Raw genomic sequence first — 21577 nt, 5'->3', positions numbered from 1 at the left:
TTTTGATAAGTCACACACGACAGTTGCGGCCCGCGAGGGAGCTTGTGCGCTGTCCGCGTGATCTCAATAAACCAATTTTTAGAATCCTCATGGTTTCCCATGTCGGGAAGCCGTGAATTCGTGCTGAGGAGGACGTGATTCATCCCACAGCACGTGTCAAACACTCTGAGGGAGCAGAACAATTGAAGAGACTGTGGCAAGCAGCTGCATATTGCATTGAAGGTCAGTGGTCACCTGGTGCAATAGTGGGGTTACCAAGATATTTGAATCCTGTCTTGACGGAGAAGTGCCATCGGCGTGTTTTAGGTTTGCGGCCTCATTCACTGGAGTGAGGTGCCTGTGCGACCTGAAGACATGACTGATCAGGATGGAGCAGCAGCTCCCCCGACACAGATGCCACGGCGTCAGCAAGGAACACTGGCACCGATGCCAGAATTTGACACATTAGGGCCTCCGCCCAAGCTGGGACCCAAGTGGTTATTGTGGGTCAAAAAACTTGAAATGTTTTTCAGAGCGACTGGGGAGGACAATGATGATGCAAAAGTGGCAACCCTGCTTTATTCGGTGGGTACTGAAGTGCACTGCATTTTTGAATCATTAAACCTTCAAGTTGTCACATATGCAGCAGTCAAAACAGCCCTTCAAAATAATTTTATCCCGATGGCGAACATGGACTGCGACAGATTCATAATGTGCGGAGAAAAACAGCATGATGACAAATCCCTTGATCAATTTTGTGCACGATTGTGCCAACTGTCGAGCACATGTCGATGGGAAAATGAATAGGGTATGGGCGCGAAACCAGGTGATACAGGGATGCAGCTCAGGCAAATTGCAGAGGCAGATCCTTCGAGAACCAGGTATGACACTATCACAAATTCTGGACACTGGGCGGGCCTATGAACTCGCTGAAAGCAGAGGGGCAAAGATGGATGTGGCCGTTTGACCAGGTAAAAGTGAAGACGTCTTCGGTGGAGCCAAAAGCGATAGGATACAACACCTATCTACGGCACTCCGGCATCATGCCAATATTGCGGATATGATCTGCCATATGTAGAAGACTGTCCAGAGAAATTTAGAGTATGTGACAGATGCAGCACACCAGGACACTACGCCAGGGTGTGTAGAGCAGCGGCACCAGTGACGACCTCCAGTGGTCCCGCGAGGGTTACTGGTGGAAACTTCAGGAGACCCAGAAGTGTGTCAATTGTGGAATAAGGCATACAAAGACTTGATATGGCAGAGGAGGAAGAAGACGATGAAGAAGTTTTCTTTATCTCCAACATAGCCACTGGAACCAGAAAGAGGAGGCAGCCTACTTGCATTGTAGACATTAAGGGCCCCTCACGCTAGTCTTAATTGATACTGGAGCGTCAGTGTGCATCCTGACAACTGAACACTATGATGCCCTCCCTGGCCCACCCATGCTGAGGAATCCCGGGTGAGAATCTACAATTTTGGAGGCAACACACCGTTACCGATACAAGGCGTCTTTGTCGCACCGGTTGCCCATGGACACAATACCATCAAGGCCTGATTTTTCGTGACCGACATCAGCCCTCCCTCCTGAGTTGCACAGCCTCAGAGGCCCTGAACATTGTACACTTCACCATGTCGGTGTACCAGGCGGATGTGGAACGGCTCCTGGAAAGATACGATGGCCTCTTCCAGGGCGTAGGGAAACTGAAAGCGGAACCGATACATCTTCACATTGACGAAACAGTAAGGCCCACTGCTTTCAAACATAGGAGGATACAGTTCCATCTAAGAGCGCAGGTGGAAAAGGAGCTCCAGACACTCATAGATATGGACATCATCGAGAGAGTAGAAGGCCCCACTCCGTGGGTATCACCGATTGTGGTTGCACCTAAACCCAAGCAGCCAGGTAAGGTCCGCATCTGAGTCGATATGGGCCTGCCAAATGCCGCCATAAAAAGGGAACGTCACCTCATGCCGACATTGGATGACATCATCAGTGAACTACAAGGAGCCAAGGTATTCTCAAAGCTGGATTTGCATTCAGGATACCACCAACTTGAACTGCATCCAGAATCACGCTATATCACTACTTTCACCACCCACAAAGGGTTATACAAATTCAAGAGGCTACAACATCAGGGGAGCACTTGCCAGGCAGAAAGGAGTCATCAACATGAGCAACAACATCCTTGTTTTCACAACGACTGAAGCCGAACACATGAAGAGGCTAGAACAGGCTTTGGAAAGGCTGCGCAACCTTCGCCTCACCCTCCACAAATCCAAATGTGAGTTCTTTAGGAACCGTATAGAATTCTTTGGGTTTGTTTTCCATGCAAGGGGAATCTCTCCTGACCCCGAGAAGGTTTGCGACATTCGTGACGCAGCAGCCCCAGAGTCACCAGCAGAAGTCCAAAGCTTCCTAGGCATGGTTAATTACTGTGGCAGATTCATCAAAGGACTGGCTTTGCTATCCGAGCAGCTCAGAGCATTAACCAAAAATGGTGTGCCATGGGCATGGGACAAGAAAGAACAGAAAGCATTCCAGGACATCAAATCTGCGTTTTCCGACCAGGAGACCATGGCGTACTTCAATCCAGCGAGGGAATCCAAAATTCTAGTTGATGCGAGCCTAGTGGGTTTGGGCACTGTACTGTCACAGGCCGACACGCAAGGTAATATGTGTCCCATTGCCTATGCAAGCAAAGCACTCTCTGAAACTGAAAAGAGGTACTCTCAAATTGAGAGGGAGGCGCTGGCAATATTGTGGGGTTGTCGCCACTTCCGCTTATATATTCTTGGAAAACCAGTGGTACTCATCACCGACCACAAGCCCCTCATCCCAATTATGGCCAGCGCTTCCTCAAAACCACCCCCACGTATAAAGCGCTGGATGCTGTCGCTTATCGAGTATGGCGTGAAGCTGCAGTATAGGCCGAGCACCAACAACCCCCCCAGACTATCTGTCACGCCATCCCAAAACGGGGCCTGTGCAAGATCAAGGGGAAATCGCAGAGAGCAAGAAATAGTATGCAATGTAGAGTAAGCGGCCATGCCTACAGCGCTGGCTCGTCAAGACATTGCCGATGCATCCAGCAATGACGAAGTGTTCTGGGTCATTAAGGCAGCCATCGGAAATGGGGAGTGCAAGGACGTGCTTGGCAACAATGTAAGGAGAGAAACTGGAGCTCAACGCGACATGCAGGCGCTATGGAAGGTGAGAAATGAGCTGTCTGTGTCCGAGGACGGCCTGATCCTACGTGGCTATCAAATAGTGGTCCAGAGATTGCTGGTAGCCAAGGAACTAGACTTGGCACACACGGGACACCAAGGGTAGGCCAAAACAAAAGCTCGCCTAAGGCCGAAAGTTTGGTTTCCTGACCTGGAGGAAAGAGTGGACGACCATGTGTGGAGGTGTGTCCCATGTCAAGCAGCAGGTATGGCGGAAAGAGCGCCCACGATCAAGTCAATGGACAGGAGTGAGCAACCGTGGGGAACTGTACATGTGGATTTTGGGTCCACTGGTAGAGGAATGTTTTTCCTAGCAGTCATAGACCAGTGGTCGAGATATCCAGAGGTAGAACTGGTGGAGTCGATAGCCTGTGACCACACCATCTTGGCGCTGGAAAAGATTTTGGCCACTCATGGATTTCCGCTGGTCCTCTGCTCAGACAACAGCCCACCATTTCAGGGCAATCAATTTGCGAAGTACATGGAAGAGAGAGGAATCAAACACAGAAAGGTGACACCACTCTGGCCCAAGGCCAATGGAGAAGCAGAGAGGTTCATGAGAACTTTGAACAAGACATTTCGAATCTCTGTAAATGGTTGTGGAGAATCACGGCGAAACTTATTCGAGTTCCTGTGAGAGTACCGGATGACTCCACACCAATCCACCAGCGTCCCACCAGCGGAAGCATTGTTCAAACTGTGTCCGAAAGGATTAATTCCCGGAATTGGAGGGGAGAACACCAGGAGTGATCAATGTCAAACGCGTCCGACTGGAGAGAATGGCCAGAAATGAGAAAGAGAGTGAATGGAGACACCTCCAAAAGAAAGACATTGCCGTGGGTGACACTGTGCTGGTCAAGAACGTCATCCAGAAGGGAAGATGTTTTCACCTACGAGCCACAATCCCTTGGGGTAACCCACATGAGAGGGTAAATGGTTACAGCCGCAAATGGACGAGGGACGGTGACCAGGAACAAGTCATTCTTCAAGAAAATTGAGGCGAGCCCAGAGACCGAGCCGTCAGAAGGGGCGGTTCTACCAGGGACAGAGGACGCACAACAAGACCTGAGCTTGCCCGAAGGCCAGAGACCTTCCGCGGAAATACCACTGCCGACCTCAGGGAGTAGCAGCAGGTATCCGAGAAGACAACTTCCAGCTCGATTTAGAGACTATGTTATGGACTCCGACGGCTGAAGCAGAGGAGAACAAAGTTAGATGACTCACGTTGAGTTATGGTTATGTTATGCTATGTTTTGCCTTCTGTTTTAAAGAAAAGGAGGGATGTTACATAGTAAAGATGTGTTAACGCATGCGCGAACCTCGTTTGGGCTCACGCATGCGTGTTATGAATAAATGCGGTCCAGGCAGCAGTTACCACTGGACCTTGCAGCCAACAGACATGTTGAAGAGTCTCTCTATGTGCATTGTGACTTAAGCCCCTCCTAGGCTCGTGTGAAACTGTGATGTCACACGTGGGAGACTTGGGAGCGTGTCATCAGGTCAATAAAGGGCTGAGCGGGTTCCTGCTTGGCAGTCTTGTACTGCCATGACTTCTGCCTCCAGCACGTCATTTGGCTGGGCACCAGCACTGCCCAGCAGGGAGGGGGTTGACCTGCAGATCCCTTCAACACCAGGGACGGGACCACCAGACCCCTTAACAACTGTAAACTGGAAACGAGGATAGGATACGGTGCCCCACCGATCTCGCATATGGAAGTGCTAGGCCATTCCTGCCACGCAACCCGCATGGCAAAGCCCGCTCCCACATGGGGGTATTCGCCCCTGCCAGGATGCCGGCCTCGACGGTGCCTGGAAAAGCTTGCCACCAGCGTTGATGAAGTCGGGCGACCACAGCACTGAGGCAAAATATGGTGCTCACAACGAGTGGCGCAGCCTCCCTGCAGCCCCCAACATGCAACAGATCTGCTGGCCTCCCCGGCATACTGCATTTCTGCCATTCTCCTCGGCATGCAACCAATGTGTTAAATGAATTACTCCTGCCTAGCGGAAGCCCGCCCGAGGCACTGGCCAGACCACTGCCTGCAACGGCCTCTGCCTGGGGGAGCCTGGATGGGGCTTGGCTGCAAGTCTCCATTGCCTCAATTGTTTGAATTACTCCTGCGCGAGGGAGTGATTGCAGGGAGCTGAGGCCGTGACAGACAACGGCTGACCACCCTTCCCCACCTGCCATGCTCCTGACTGGTGGGAGTCGTGGCCTGGTCCCTCCAAACACTCATCCACTAACAAAGGCACCGGAGGTGGAACAAGACCTTCACCTAGGAGAGAGGAAGAGAGAGCATTGCAGCAGCTCAGTTGCTTCACCCTGGCTGCTTTCCTGTTCTAGGCAAGGTTCCCATCTCGCCGGATTAAACAAGCAGGCTTCTGCACTGAGAAGTAAAGTGCTCCGGGTTGAGGTAATGGAAGCAGTGTATGGCCACTGTGTTCTAATAAGTACTCCCAGCCTGGGGGACAGGAGACGCAGCATCCATCGGAGCACATCCCGCAATTACCGCCGCAGTCAGTGAGACAGACTTCCCCAAGCGGCAGGCTCCTACCGCTGCTGCTCAAGCAGGTGATAAGCTGCATCAAGCACCCCTCTGTGGCGTGGCCCTTGCCGCAGTAGTAAAGAATCCCTGCTGGGCAAGACAGCGACGCAGCCTCTGTCACCGCCTCAATGGTGGGGATGGACATTGGATACAATGTTCCCCGGACTGCAGCGGGCACCAGCGGCCATCAACAGCACGTTCCTGCCTGAGGGAGTGCGATAACAGCGGAACTGCTCCACTTGACATTAGTACCCTTGAGACACACTTCAGAGCCATAGCAATGAGCCCCCTGCAGCTGATGTGGCCCCCAGTAACCATGGGTGCAGATTTGCCAGTCGGCAGGACGGGGTCCCCGAATCTCTTGGACTTATAAAGTTGTAAGCACCTGTCATTGTTGTGGTGCCCCAAATGGAACCAGTCCCGATATTTGTGTGACCCCATGGTTGTGTCAATCCTTCTGGCTACACAGCTCTGGTGTGTGTCAGTAGACTGTCATAGCCCCTCTCCCCACAGACAATGGTGCCTATAGCCACATACATCTGTTGTTTACTTACACTATTGCTGTAACATTTGCTTTTTCCGACACGTGTAATAACCTCAGAAGTACTCACCCTATTACACGGACGAAAAGTTCTTGGACTCAAGAAGGCAATAAAGCACACTTAGACCAAGGGTTGAAATATAATGGGCTTGTTACAGGCCCCTTTACTCATAATCCATAAGCACACAGATAACTATGGGATACATGCAATTAGTTATACATAAGCACACAAACAAGGATACCTACAGAAGATATAAATCACTGTTCATGTAGTTACAAGAGCCAACTTCATCTCAACCACGACAACACTACTCAGTCCTGAGGCAGGTAGGCAGAGAGATCACATGCACTAACGGGTTCTGGAGGGGAGCATCCTCCCTCTCAGCGAGTTTTCATCACCCAGGGTTCCAATTCTCTGTCTCCTCATCGGAATACCTCTCTTCTTAACGGGGACAAATCCCGACCCCTCATAAATTGCAAACTGTCCACGGCCGAAGGACAGACAGCAAGCATGGGAGGCAAAGAGTGGAAAAATGCAGATAGTAGTGGGAAAACCCTGCTCGTCTCTCGCATGCTTGATCCCAACACCCTTTATCAATGCACCTGCACATATCTGACCCCCCTCTCGGCTAGCCCTTGAGCGAACAATAAAACAACTATCCTTCATAGCAAGCTCATCTGCTTCATAATATAGTATTGCAGTAGTGCGGATTGGAAGTGAATGTCCAAAATGGGCTTGCACTGGCGCCATGTTTTAGCTCATTTTCGCACCCGCATTACAGTAACTTGAATAATTTCTTATATATTTCCTGTTTTTTTGCTAGTCATCCCTTTTAAGAAAATCTTGAAGCCACCATTTTGTGAGTTCAAAAATGTCAGAAAGTGCAGTATCCAGTCTGGTGGTTTGTTTACATTTGTATCATCTCCACCTTTGCTGTGTCTTCACTCATCTTCTGTCGGACTCTTATACTCTGTTGCCTGCACCCTTTACCCCAAGTGCCATAGAAGGAGGCACATAGGACAGAGACCACTGGACACGCAAAGGGTAGGTTTGTCTCTTCCCGCCCATGAAAAGGGTGGGCACCTTTACTGGCTCCATGATGGTGGACGTCCCATGAACGAGGCATCCCACAACTTAACATATCCCACTCTTTAGTAGTCTTTCTGCCCTTCTCGAAGAGCTGTTATCCTCTTCAAGTGTATTTTACATGCCAGAGACATCAACTTCTGGGGTGTAACATGATTTATGCCAGGTTCGGTTCTGGGTGGAGTTTCCTTCAGCTGTTCTGAAGTGAATGATTCCTACCTGGAATCTTACTAGGCATCATCTCTATTATCTCCCGTTGTACCCTTGTGAATGGTGCTAATGACGTAGGCATGTGGAGGGTAGGAGGTAGGCAGTTTGGGGGTTCTAGAGGGAGATTCCCTGTTAACTGGTCTTTTTTGAGCTCCTGGTACAGTGGGAAATGGATGAAGATATCGCAGCTGCGATTCCATGGTCCACCTCACCATGCAAACAAATGCTTATAATGGGAACGGGCGTGCCCATTTTGCTGGTGGAGGTTGAGGTAAAAAACCCATGGACATGGAAAAAGGATAGTGTTTTTTATTTATTTTTTATTTGAATTCAGCTGAGTAAACTCAACTTTTTCAAAAACAATTTTAAATTATATACTTAAAATCTGCAAGTTTACAAATTTACAAATGACAGGATCAAGGAACATATGAAAGAAAAAATAATAGTTAAGAAATCGAGTGGTTAAATACCACAAAACAAACAAAAAAAGTTTGTTTAAAAACAATACAATAAATTATAAAGAGCAACAGAAAAAAACACTAAAGGATAGTGGTTATGGGGGTGTCCTCTGTGTTATAGTATGTCAGGTTTATGGGATTTTTTCTGTGCATGGCTGCCATTTGCATGGGTCTCTGGCGTATCTGAAAAATTGTGGGTTTGTTAGTGGGAGAAAAGGGAGAGCTTATGAGTGCTTTTGCTGTTGTGTTGGTATCTTTAGTTTGGAAAAATTAGTAATTTTGTGTGGGTTTGCTTCTGTGTGGTATGGTCAGGTGGGTGTGCGCACGCTTGAGGCCATATGTGAGGCCTTGTGTGCCCATGGCATAGTGGTGCATTAACCATATTGCGATTGTGTGAGTTATTGGAGGAGGTGTGTGTCCAGTGCCCCCCCCCCCAGCCTCCTGCTGGTGCCCTGTTATACTCCCCCCACCCCCGGGCACCAAAAGCTGCCTCTGCTACTGGTTCTACGTGCGAAGGTGAAAAGTGTCAAATGGAAATATCCGTTTGACAGTACACAGGTCACGTGGAAGAAGCATGTCTTCATTACTACATTAACTTTAGATTCCAGTGTTCGGTCGTTATCTCTCAAAATTCAGACATTTTTGGATGCTTCTGGTCTGGTTACCATGTCATTGATTAAAATTAAAAAGAGAGATTTGGGATCATGGGCTTATACACCGTGACAGGCCACGCAAAGAAGAGGAACAGGCAGTATTAGCAGATAAAAGAGGGGTTGGCCGTTTTAGCCTGCATAATGTGTTTGTCCCGAGCATCCCAGAGGAGCAGCATCAGGGATGAGAAAAAAAGTAAAACAAATAATGGAAAGCAGTATTGTCGAGGGCCGGGGAGGACAAGAAAGGGGGAGGAGGTAGCAAGCGAGCAAGCTGAGAAGTCCAGGGGCAGCAGCAGAGAGTGTAGTGACAGAGACCACAGAGCAAATGGCAGGACTGCACCAGGATGACTTGCATTAAGAAGATGCCGATCCCTGGAATTCGTCTTTCTCTTTGTGGTAATCACAGTTATTGTGTATGTTTAAGATGCTAAAATGGTGATTGGTGCAAGACAGGAAGCAAACGGAACACAGGAGATGTGCTGAAAATCCCAATGGTGCATCCCCAGCTTAAGGTGAAGCAGGAGGGATGTGCTCTTTCAATGCACTAATGGGAAGTCAAGCACTTAGACACTGAGGGGAGGAGGATGACCAGGGTTGTCAAGTGAACCCCAGGGCTGGTGGAGTATGTTGGACTGAAGTGGTCGTAAGAGTAGAACGATCTGAGCGGTACCAAGGCAACCCTTCCCATTCCCCTACTCCAAGAAAACTATTTGGCCTTAGCAACACAGTCAAACCTTGAACCATCCTTGATCCACCTTTACTAAGACTCCTCCTCTGCTCTCTTTCTGTCACCTGGATCTTTTACAATCCCTCCTTGCTCTGGCACCATAGCTCCTCTGATTTGGCTCGTATTGAGTTGTAGGGGTTCCCACTCCCTAATCTTCTATTCATACCTGTGTCCCGCCCATCTGTCTATGCATGCTCCACTTTGCCAGTGCTTGGTTGCACCAGGACACCGGGCCCATTCAGAGCTCTCGGGTTCTTTTTCAGTCTGAGTCCCAACCCGCCCCTTGGAGAGGGCTGCGATATGAGGAACATGGATTCCTCACGCTGAGAGCGTGGGGCAAGCCACGCCAGCCTCATATGCAGAGGAAGAGCAGTGACTTGCGGCACGGGCGCAGACCTCCGTATTCTGAACTCCTCCTCCCCTAACAAGGAGAGCATTGGAGGTCTTTAACTACCAGCCGTTTCTCTGCTTTCCCGTTTTGTGAAGTGGGACCATATCTTCTTTTCCCCAGTGCCTGGCTCAACACCTACCTGCCGCCTGTATCAGGTAATAATGTCCCCATACATAATGTCACCACTGACGACATTTTTTTTTTTAAATTTATTTAACATTTATAAAGCGCGCACACAGCCCGCAGGCATCGAGGCGCTGTTACAGGAATTGTTTTTTTTTCTTAGTTGCGTAATTGTGTTTTTTTTTTTTTTTGTCTGAGTTACGTATTTATTACGCGCTTAAACACCCAGAGGTTTCTAAGCGCGGACCCGGGGATCAAACATGTTGTTCCTTCGTGTCGTCTTGCTTCCAAGACGCGCACGCTGCCGCTGAGCTATCCTCCCGGGACATTATACATGGTGAAATTATGTATGGGGATGGGTTGCAGGGATGTCCCCTGCTCCCATTTAAAAAAATAAAAAATAAAAAAAACAGGGGCTGTGGGGGTGTCCCCTGCATGTTCAATGTAATAATGTCTCTGCAAAAAATTGCAACTTTTTTGTCAGGGGACATTTTTGTGGGGACATTGTTACATGGAACCTCTGCAGCTTTAGCGGTTTACGCTTTGCCAATGATATAATTCAATCTATGTGCGCTCGGCCGTATTTCTTAATATGTCCCATGTTCTGCATAAGTCGATGCGCATATGAGTTAAGATGTAAACATTGTTCTTTCCCCTGAAACTCAGTTTGGTACAGAGCACACAAGTAGTAATGTGCTGTAAATGCCAAGAGGCTGTTTTAACATATAATATCTTAACATATCGTCCCCTTCAATTATCAAGCCCTTCTATTAATAGTTCTTCATTATGAACTACACATTCTTAATTTCTTAGAAGTAATTGTATGGTGTTCATCTACTCCACCCACAGCCACTAGGACACTCCAATTACTGTCTTCAACAAGCTACAGGAAGTCCTGCGGCAGCGGGTGCACTCACACTGTGACGGCGTCACTTCATATTCATAAAATCTAGAATATTCTCTCGTCTAAGTAACGTTTGTCTCACATGTCAGTCCAATGCGCTGGGAACTAGAGAAGACTGAGATACACCTGCTTTTGTGGAACATGGAAAATAGCACATTAGACAGGCTTTCCGTGCAGTATTTACTCTGGAATTACAAGTTGAATATGTAGGGCCTGTGTCTTAAACAGAGTGTGCGAGAGTGTAAGAGAGAAAGAGAGAGATCGCGAGAAACAGAAAGGGAGAAAAAGAAGGAGAGAGAGAGAGACAATGAGTGTGCTGTAATCAACACATTTGAGACGGTGTTAAAGCTTTAGTTTTCCTATGCAAAATATGGAGCGGTGGTAATTTATGCAGATAATGAAATTGACAGCAGCTCGCTATATAAAACCCAGTAACATCGTGTAACACATAAGATTAGATAACATGAGACTAGATAATATTCATAAAAAACAAGTTGTGTGAATTTCCATTTGAACACAGAAAACTGGCCTCCTCTGGTGTGACAATTCGCATAAAGGAGTTATTTTACTGTGGTTCATGGGGCATCGATACCCCATGACAATTTGGTCGTAGGTCAGAATGACAACTAGCCCCTTCTCACAGAACTGTTATAACAGACCGTTTTTACCAGACTTTTTCAGGTAAATTAATGTATTTTTTATTTGGTGGATTCGCCCGACACCAGCCAAAACCCAGGCGTAAGGTTTTCCCCTACTCGTCTTTTAACATTTGCACCAACCCTGCCCCAGTTTATATTATATATCTGGAATTATTCAATGACACCTCGTGAAAGACGAATGTGTCTTTGCAAATTACCGGAGAAGGCTAGGACCCGGAAGGCTAGTACTATAGGGACATGAGGGTGTGCCTGTAACTATGTATTTGGGCACATTGGCTGGTAGGACGACGCTGGTGGAGGTGTTGAGCCACGAATTCTATGTCACCAAGCTTGATTTGCATATGGTCTTTCCCATTCTGTAATGGTTTGGCAGGCGAATAACCATGGTCTGGAGGGTTGTCCAGAGCAATGCCAGAGGTTAAGATTCATTCTAAACCTTCCAGCCATCACCTCATTGTTTTTGCCACAAACTCCATGACAATTACCCACCAAGGTGGGGAGAGACTCCTGGTTAAACGGAACATCGGTCACCTGACACAAATTTGACAGTACGCTGCATGTGAGTGGACTAACGCATGCCGCATGAGGTATGACTGCATAATCTGTGAACATCTTTAAGTACTAGATTGTTTTATCCTGGGCAAGAATTATGTGGGGCAAATTTCCTCTGTGTGACATTTCGGGGCCGAATCGTGGAACAAATGTGCGCCGAAATTCATGGCGCACGCTGGCGCAAGTGTGAAAAAGCAAGCGCACGTGTGCGATTCATGGAAGTGGCTGCGCGTGTTTACTGTGGGATGTGCGCCAAATGCTTGCATGGCGCACACGGGCGCACACATCATTCCAACATCCAGAACGATAGCGTACAACGTCAGCGCACACACCAAAAAGGGGGCGGGACACGGGGTGTAACACGCGGAATGGTGAACAACGCATGAAAAAGAAGGAGTAACTGGGGAAGTACTGCAGGGAAATACACGGAACGCCCACACGCACGCGAACAACACATATTCATGGAATCGAATACGGGAAACCAACGCACGTGAAAAGACGCACACAGGCGTCAACACATCCGCCACACGAAGGCAGGCGGAAGAGTCCCTACGCACAGTATAAAAGTGCATGCAACAACAAACACGTATATACAGCTACGATGAATGCCCCATTTGTCGCAGCACTGATCGTGGGGCACCGCAGGAGGAGGAGAATAGCCAGGCCCCGCATTTTTTTGCCCCGGACCAGCCTTTTTGGGATGCCTGACGACCAGGTCTATGGCAGGTATAGGTTTCCACCCCATATCATCCTAGACCTGGTCAGGGAGTGGGAAGATTACCTTACATCCCCCACCCTGTGCTCCCAAGCATTGAGCCCCTTGGAGAAGGTGCTCAATGTCCTGCATTTTTTGGCCACTGGGTCATTTCAGCTGACAACTACCATAGTGGGGGTGGGGTCTCACAGGCCACGCAGTCACGCTGCCTACACCAGGTGTTGGCAATCATGACTGCGCGCCCCTGAGTCCGCAAGCACATATACATGTCCCGAACTCCCGCAGAAAGGCAGGCCGTGGTCCAGGACTTCTACAGGGTGGCACACTTCCCCAAAGTGCTCAGTGCTATAGATTGTACCCATGTGGCTCTACGTCCAACTAGGGCCACTGAGCACATCTATCGAAACCGCAAGCACTGGCATTCCATCAACGTGCAGGTTGTATGCGATGCAAAGGGAATCACCTCTGTCTATGCAAACTACCCTGGCTCAACCCATGACAGTTTCATATACAGAATGACTGCCTTGAGCCGGGCCCTGGAAGCTGGGAAGCATGGCGACACATGGCTCCTAGGTGAGTAGAAATGCCTGTGCATGCATGTCACACACAGACAAATACACAAACCCAACTAATCACAACCATTATGACCTCTCCAGGGGACAGTGCCTACCCTCTGAGGAACCACATGATGACGCCAATCCGGGACCCCACCACACCACCCCAGGTAAGATACAACGCTGCCCATATTGAAACCAGGGCCATAGTGGAGCGCACATTCGGAGAGCTCAAGTCACGCTTCCGCTCCCTTGAACGCTCTAGCGGCCAGCTACTATATGCACCCCCAGTAGTGTGCAGTATCATTGTGGTAGCATGTGTCCTGCACAGTGTTGCAACATGGCAGGGCGTACCGGTGGACATGGTGGTGCCCCCTCATCCCCAACCACAGGCACAGGTGCTGCCCATGGGAGGGGAAAGGGCAAGTGGCGAGGCAGCCGGGACCCAGCTTGTGGTCACATTTTTCACCTAAACTCCCACCCCTGCGGAGTGCACACAGGCCTGGCACATACCAGGTGACAATCAATGATGACAAAGAGACAGTCAACTGTCACAAACTTACCAACCTGAGGATGTTGCCATGGGAGTGCTACATTGTGTGCATACCTAATTATTTAAACATAACCAATCCCTTGTAACCAAAAGGAACACATGCAAGGTGTGTATCACACACCCCCGCAAAACAGGCCATGACAATCCCTGGTATGTCATCCAAAACCTCCCAAACCACATCACCCTTGTCTGCCACACCATGAAATGGCATGCAACAGCAAAAGGCCAACACATGACCAATAACATACGAAGTGACATGTGATGAATGGAAAGTGGCCCGATACATTGATGCCTTACATGGAATCAGATGAATTGACTGACAACAACCTTTCACACATTCCAAGTCATACACAAATGCTGTACATCAGGGGTAGCTTCAACACAGCACTGAATGCCTGTTCACATGCACATTGGGCAAGTCAAAATCGCCACTCCCAAACCCGTGTGCTGTGTGTGTCTCCTGCTACACACTGCTCAGCACACAGCACAGTGAGCAGCCATTGTGTTGGTGATACACCTTGATCATCACATCAAAAGGACAAAATAACACATTTTCCCATTGACGCATGTCCAGGATCCCCAAATGGTAATTGATCCTGCGCTGCAGGGACACAGCATGCCCGAGAAGGCAATATGTGTGCACCTGTGGGCATGGAAGGTGGTTGTACATGTGGTGGAGTATTGTGCAACTGTGTGTGTCAGTAGGGACATGCACTCAATATATGCATGTCAAATCAAGTGACCCTCAGTGCCCTATACACATCACATGTGAACATTGCCCATGTGTACACCCCAGCATCTCAAACCACAAAAATCCCCCGACACCTGAAAAGTAAATACAACACAGGAACAGCCATTGACCAGCAGAACACATCATGTACATAGTACCCCACAATGACATTGTCAGCGAGTGCCCAAACACTGTACCCCGGGCTTACTGTCCAACAACAAAAGGCCCTCCCTCATTTACACATCACCATGACCTTCAGACCAACTGTGTCTGGGGTATGTAGCCTTCTCCCTTTTAGTGTACCTGGCTACGGAATCCCCCTACCCCTTGGTCTTCATATTCCACCTTGCGTGTAAATAATGTCCAGCGCCCTGAGAGGCCTCCTTGACTGGTAAAAATACCAAATCGCAGAGAACTCCAAGGAGCCAAACCCCCAAACCTGGGAAAAAGCCTCTTGGCACAAAAAAAACGTGGAAGAGTCTCCAGTAAACTACTTGAAGTGAAAAAAATGTCATGGCACATGTACAAGCAGAATGATCGAACTACCAAGGTAGCACAGTACAACAATGGTTCAACAGGAAGGGTACCTTTTTCCGGAAACAATATACAATGAGGATGCAACAACTGATGGGTAGTGTCACAGCTCCGGTCTCCAGGCGCAGGAGTGGCACGAACCAACCACCCCATCCGTGGTCTGGGCGCCTGCAAGGTAAAACTTACACAGGCCTCAGAGACCGCGGTGGGGAAAGAGGGTCAGGGATCCATTGGTTGGACAGGCATTGGTATTCAGGATAACCCGGAAAGAGGGGCTGGAGAGGGGAGTTGGATTTGCAAGGGAAAGTAGGCAAAATACAAAATACAACTATTGACAATAACACATACTCAATCAGAGAAACCATGTTCTACGTGCACATAGTACGAAATGAGTGAAATGCAAGACAAAGAGAGACTTATCTCTGGGGTGAGTGCTGGCATCCTGCCTGCACACTCTCAGGTCCGGTAACAGGATCAGTTCAATGCTGCAAAGAGAGGGTGAGTTACTAATCTGTGTGTGTTTACAACACACACACAACAACATTCCTGCCCCAAAGTAAGTGACTTCTCCACAAACAAACACCCTTGTCTGCTGCTATGTACGTATACGTTAGCTTGCCCCTGTGATGGTTCATACACTGTCAATGCAGTAAGGCAGGCACACGCGGGCAAGTGGTAAATGGAAGACCAATGCGTCAAGAATCACACATGAAAGAATGGTCCCTGGGTGACCTGCTAGACGCGTATAGCGAGGTGCGACTTCAGTACAAGTCGTGTTCTGGCAGCCGTGGATTACAATAGTTAGTGCAAATGATATGCACTGCACACAAGTCTGTGCCTCGCTGGGTGTCCCTGTGCGCTGTATGAGTTTCTGGCTCGGAACTCTACTGCGCTAATTACTCAGCTTCTATGGAGCAGGGGGGACTGGAGGATATGTGCGACGGCCCCTGTGTGTGCCCCTGACAACTTGTAAAGCTACTTGGTATTTGTCCCTCAACGCATCTTAGCTGTACTGTGCGCTTCTACAACAATATCTGGCCAAGCTCCCCATCAGTGGCGCTACTTAGCATGCATGTGCAAGTGGCCTGGTGGAAGGTTGTCTGCAGTGTGGCCCCCTTGTGCTGCTCACCTTGCTTGGAGCTCCTGGAAACACGTCTGCTTCTGTTGGACATCTGAGCATAAGCCCTGTGCTACTGCTTGCGCACACATGCGCATGCCTGCACCACCAAACGTAGCCAGGTTTCTGTAGTGCTTCTCCCTGCGTCTGCTGACAAAGGTGGTCTGGAGGCTCATTGTCCTGCAGAAAGGGCATAAAACATATAAATAACGCTTGAAAGTTCCCTGTGTGTGTGTCTTCATGCTGGTTGTCACTGGGCCATGTTAGAGACCTACAACAGAACTCCTCCCACCATCAGTGTGACTTTGACAGGCAAAGGGTGCAGGCTACTGTCTACAGCATGAAGTGCATCAAGCACATATACAGGAAAAAAAATAACATACATCACAATCTATATCAATTAATGGACACATCAATCATGAACCCACCCAAATTGATCACAGACATGCCGTGGATAAACCTCCCCCAATCCCCACTAGGGGTGTTAACACAAGTAGTACAGCAGCAGACAGGCCACAGATATGACAGTCCAAAGCCCTTGTGTAAATGTTTGTTACACCGAACCATCCTTGCGAGCCAATGGATAAGGGAAGCAGGAGTGGCCTATGTGAGTCAAGGACCCCAAGCAGCAAACACATACACAAGACAAGCTTGAAGGGCCCAGCTGGAACAGACAGTGGATGCTTTCAAAGGCCATAAAGCACCACACCGTCACATGAAAGCACAATAGACTAGCAATTTTAAACTATATTAACTAATTACACTAACTATGAAAAACCTACTTTACCTATTTAAACTATCAAACAGAAACTTAACTAACTAAACTAAAAGAAAAATAAAAAATGGCCACATACGACTCGGGGGGGAGGGGCACCCAGGAGGGCAGAGGTACAGGGTGCTGCACAACACCCACATGCGATGATGCTGAGGAAAAAAAAAACCTCCATGTGCTCAACGCCTGCACAGCCCGACCTATGTGGGAGATAGATTGTCGTCCAAGTCTGGCTCTTCCTGGAAAGGAGGACGTGGCACAGGAGCATGACCACGCCTAGCCGCAGCTTGCCCCTCGTCGGCAGCAGGTCTGCCGGATGGGCGTGCCTGGTTCTGTGTGGTGATGACATGTAGGTCTGCATGCAGAACCTCCCGTGATACACATGCTTCCTCTTGCACGGTAGCACGTGTAACACGGAGTTCCTCCCGCAAGGCCTGACTTGACAACCGCTGCACCTCCCGGCAAGCATGTAGCTCAGCCGAGATGGTACGCTCAAGCTGTGCAAACCTCTCCTCTGCCCGCTCCCTCTGGGACATCAGAAGGACACCCAGAGGGGATCTGAGGGAAGCATGCTCCTCCCTCAGGGCCTTCATGTGTGCCTCTGCGTGAGCAGCAATTGCTTGACGCAGAGATGACATTTCAGCCTGGCGTGTCCTGTCTTAGGCTGCCATGCCCAGCCTGAGCGAGCAGGCCGTGGACCATGCCGCCTGCTCCTGGAGAAGCACCTGCATTGCAGGGAGGAGCACAGTTTGGGCCACATGCTCCATGCTCTCAGCGATGTTCTCCATTGCTGCCCCCTGCCGTTCAGAATTGGCAGTCATGTCTTGCTCCCACTCAGTATACTGTGTTTGCGCGGTAGTGACCACATTGCTGGGCTTGACCCCTGCGGGACCCAAGGACTGGGTGTCCTCGTTGTGTTGGCACCGCCCGTGGCTGCACGACTACATGCCCCCATCGACGTGATGTCCCAGGCACATCAATGACTGGTGTGAAGCGTGACCATGCGTCCCGATCCACCATGGGCATAGGTTCCAAGACTGTCTGACCCCTCAGTGCAGGTGTCGCGGACAGAGGAGTGTCCACATCAGAATCACTCACCCCTGACATATGGACCTGAAGGAGGATATGGATATCCTGCAACAGGAAAAGGCTGACCAGGATACCAGATTTCTGGCCTTGCAGAAGGAGTACCAAGAAGGTTTGGACTCCCTACTGCAGAGCCAGAAAAAGCTGGAGCAACAACTAGACTTTAACAGGGCATGCACAGAGCAGGTAGCCACCCTGCAAATCCGACTAGACAGAGAGAAAGAGGAAAGCAATAAATTGATTTTGAAAGACCTGGATACCCAGGCAGAGTTTGATCAAGAACGCCAGAAAGCTGGTGCCTTTCAAAGGCAGAGGGACGACCTGGCGGAACAGATGCAGGCTCTCAGTCAGGAAAGGGACACCTTAGGCCAGGAAGTCTGCCAATTAAAATAAAAAAATGAAGAAAATCACTTGGCCCTCCAGGGACTGGGTGACCTCCAAAAAGAGCATCAGAACTTGTTAAAGCAAACCAGGAGGGTGGAAGATGCTCTGGCAAGAAAGGAACAGGCCAGTAGGGATGGGACTCAGGAGGTAACCCTCCTGCAGCAAAGACTGGCCCAGTATTCCAGGACAAACCAGGAAGCACAGAGAGAAAATGAGGCTCTCTGTCAGCACAATGATAGGCTCCAGCAACAGGTAGCCATGCAGGAGAGACTGATAGAGTCTAGTAAGGCCTTAACTGAGGAACTGAAAGCACAGGCTCTTGCATTGCAACAGGGAGTAGGGGCTGACAGAGATGAAGTTTGCTGGGAAAGGGAAACACCTGAGCATAACCTCAGGAGCCCTAGTACCAGAGGCCTTCATCTCTCCCAGTCCTTGGACTCTGCCACCCCCATGTCCCCGGGCGCACATGAGCACAGGGCAGATTACTATCCAGCCAAAAGTATGGGGTTCATAGGCCAGTACCTCCCAGGAATGGATGGGCGGGCATCCGGGTATGGGCACCTAAGCACAGTGCAATTTAGTGGGGAACCCCAGGAGAGTAGGCCCACTAAGGGCATCCTGAAAACCTCTGCCCAGTTAGGTCAGTGGGGGGTACCCATCAAATCCTGGCAGCGAGGAGGGATCTGAAGACTCCTCTGAGCGGCCCTGGACACAGGAGACTAGGTCCCCACATTCTGCCAGCCATTCCCAGGCTCGCAGAATCCGGGAAAACCTGGTAGATCAGACGGGCACCTCTGTGAGCAGTGCCTCTGAGTCAGAGGATGAGTGGACCAGGGTTACCCGAACCAAAAAAGCCAATAAGGCAAAAAAGGGCCTTGCTTAAGGACCCCTTAAAGCAGATCAAGGCAATAAGGAGTGTCATCACCCCTTATCACAAGAACGCCAAGTATTCTGTTTTGGAACACTTGGAGCTTTATGAGCAAATGATGGAGACTTTCCATTTGAAAGACAGCAGTAGCTGCATTCAGTATGTAAAATGGACATTCTCCCCAGAATACTCCAGTTTCTTTGTGGGGCTGGAGGACCAAAAGCATTCAAGATGGTCCACCTACAGGGCGGCCATCTTGAAACATTTTTCTGTTCACAGAAATCCCAAAGTGGCTCGCAAGGCAGCCTACAATTTGCAATGTGGGGAGGATCAGGCCCCACAAGAATTTGTGCATGAGTTAAAGCGTGCTTTTGCGCAGACTACAAAAAGGTTACGCACGGGCAGTAAAGAATTTGTTAATACGTTTTTCCATGCCTTACCCAAATACATAATGACCCAGCTCGTGAGAGACTTTCACGAGAAAAGATCTTTAGACTGGGTCATTGAGCAAGCCACCTGCATCTATGAGGTGCAGAAACCAGTGGAAAATAAGAATCAGCCCAAAACCCCCAAAACCAACAGCACCCCTGCTGCTGCCAAGGTGGCAGAGGTAAAGGTTGCCCCCGTTTTAGATTTGGAGATGGGGGACCTAAAAACCTGCCGGCACCAAATAATTCTAAGCCCAGAAGGCCCTTGGGCCGGTCAAAGACAGGGATTCAAGGAGGTAGTCCCACAAATGGGGTCCCTCGCTCCCCTGACTATGTAAATCCCAGCTATAAGGGAAACAGTCCAATCCTGGGTTATGTTTGGACTCCTCCGGCCCAAGGGGGGGGATCCAACCAAGCGCCCAACCCAGGGAACTTCCCTCCGCACTTCCCCCAGGAGGGCAGAAATTCACCAAATCCTGGGCAGAACTTGTTCCCCAGGGATCCACCCAATTCCCAGCCCCAAAATCATCCATCCTTCTTTCCCCACTTCCCTGAGCCCAGACCACCTAATCCGGGAGAGGGGTGGCCAAGGGTGGAGGGGTACCCAAATCTTCCCAACCCGGGGTACTACCAGAGAAGGAATAGCTACCCTTCCCAGGATCCGCCCAGGGGAGAAAATAGAACCCTGTATCAGCCTGAGCGGGTTTCCCAACTTGAGCGCCAGGTCCAAAATATGGCACAGGATCTGGGTCACATAATGAGGGCTCAACAGAACCCTCAGATGAGCATGCCACCGCAGAATGCCCCAAACTCTGGGCCTGGTGCTCCAGAACAATGACGGGGGCAGCACCCCAATAACCCACCGGTTCCCAGGGAGGAGGCACAAGGGGGAGAGGGGTGTAAAGCCTTGGAGGAAGCTTCCTTCCCCACTTGTAAACAGCCCCTGGAAACCCAGGAACCGGAAAAAAAATCTCCTACCCCTGAAAGTCTGCCACCCAAGGAGCAGAGAGGAGGTAGGAGAAACAAAGGACCCAAAGAGACCCATTTGGTGGAGGAGGTACAGGTCTTCCAATTTGAGGGAGAGGGATCCTCAGAGGATCCTGGGAAAAGGATCTTCTCCTTCAGAGATGGGGGAACTCCTCCCAAGGAAAAATGGGTCCCAAGGGATTCCAACCCAGACTGGGTAGATGTGGGGATTGAGCTGTCACCGCCCATCATTCTATCCCAGAACCAACAAGACCAAAAACCCCTGGTTCAAACCCATCCTGGTGACTGCCTCCAAAAAGGGGGGGCGGCCCAGAACCGGAACCAGGTGAACGTAAAACCGAATCAATAGACTGGGTAGATGTGGGGATTGAGCTGTCGCCGCCCATCATTCTATCCCAGAACCAACAATACCGAAAACCCCTGGTTCAAACCCATCCTGGTGACTGCCTCCAAAAAGGGGGGGGTGGCCCAGAACCGGAACCAGGGGAACCCAAAACCGCATCAATAGACTGGGTAGATGTGGGGATTGAGCTGTCGCCGCCCATCATCCTATCCCAGAACCAACAGCATCAAAATCCCCGGGTTCAAACCCATTCTGGTGACTGTCTCCAAAAAGGGGGGGCGGCCCAGGACCGGAACCAGGGGAACTCCAATATCCTCTTTCAAGTTGCCAACTTTTTCTTGCAGATTCCCATGACTCTCCACAGAATTCTGCCCAAATCTCTTCTCTCCCAATGTCCAAAACCAGAAAATTAGCGCACCAGTTGTCCAAAAATGTGCATTATCTGTGC

The sequence above is a fragment of the Ambystoma mexicanum genome, chromosome 5q, assembly GCF_040938575.1.
Source record: "Ambystoma mexicanum isolate Mex_15411 chromosome 5q, UKY_AmexF1_1, whole genome shotgun sequence".
Classification (NCBI taxonomy): Eukaryota; Metazoa; Chordata; class Amphibia; order Caudata; family Ambystomatidae; genus Ambystoma; species Ambystoma mexicanum.
This window is presented reverse-complemented; position numbering follows the sequence as displayed.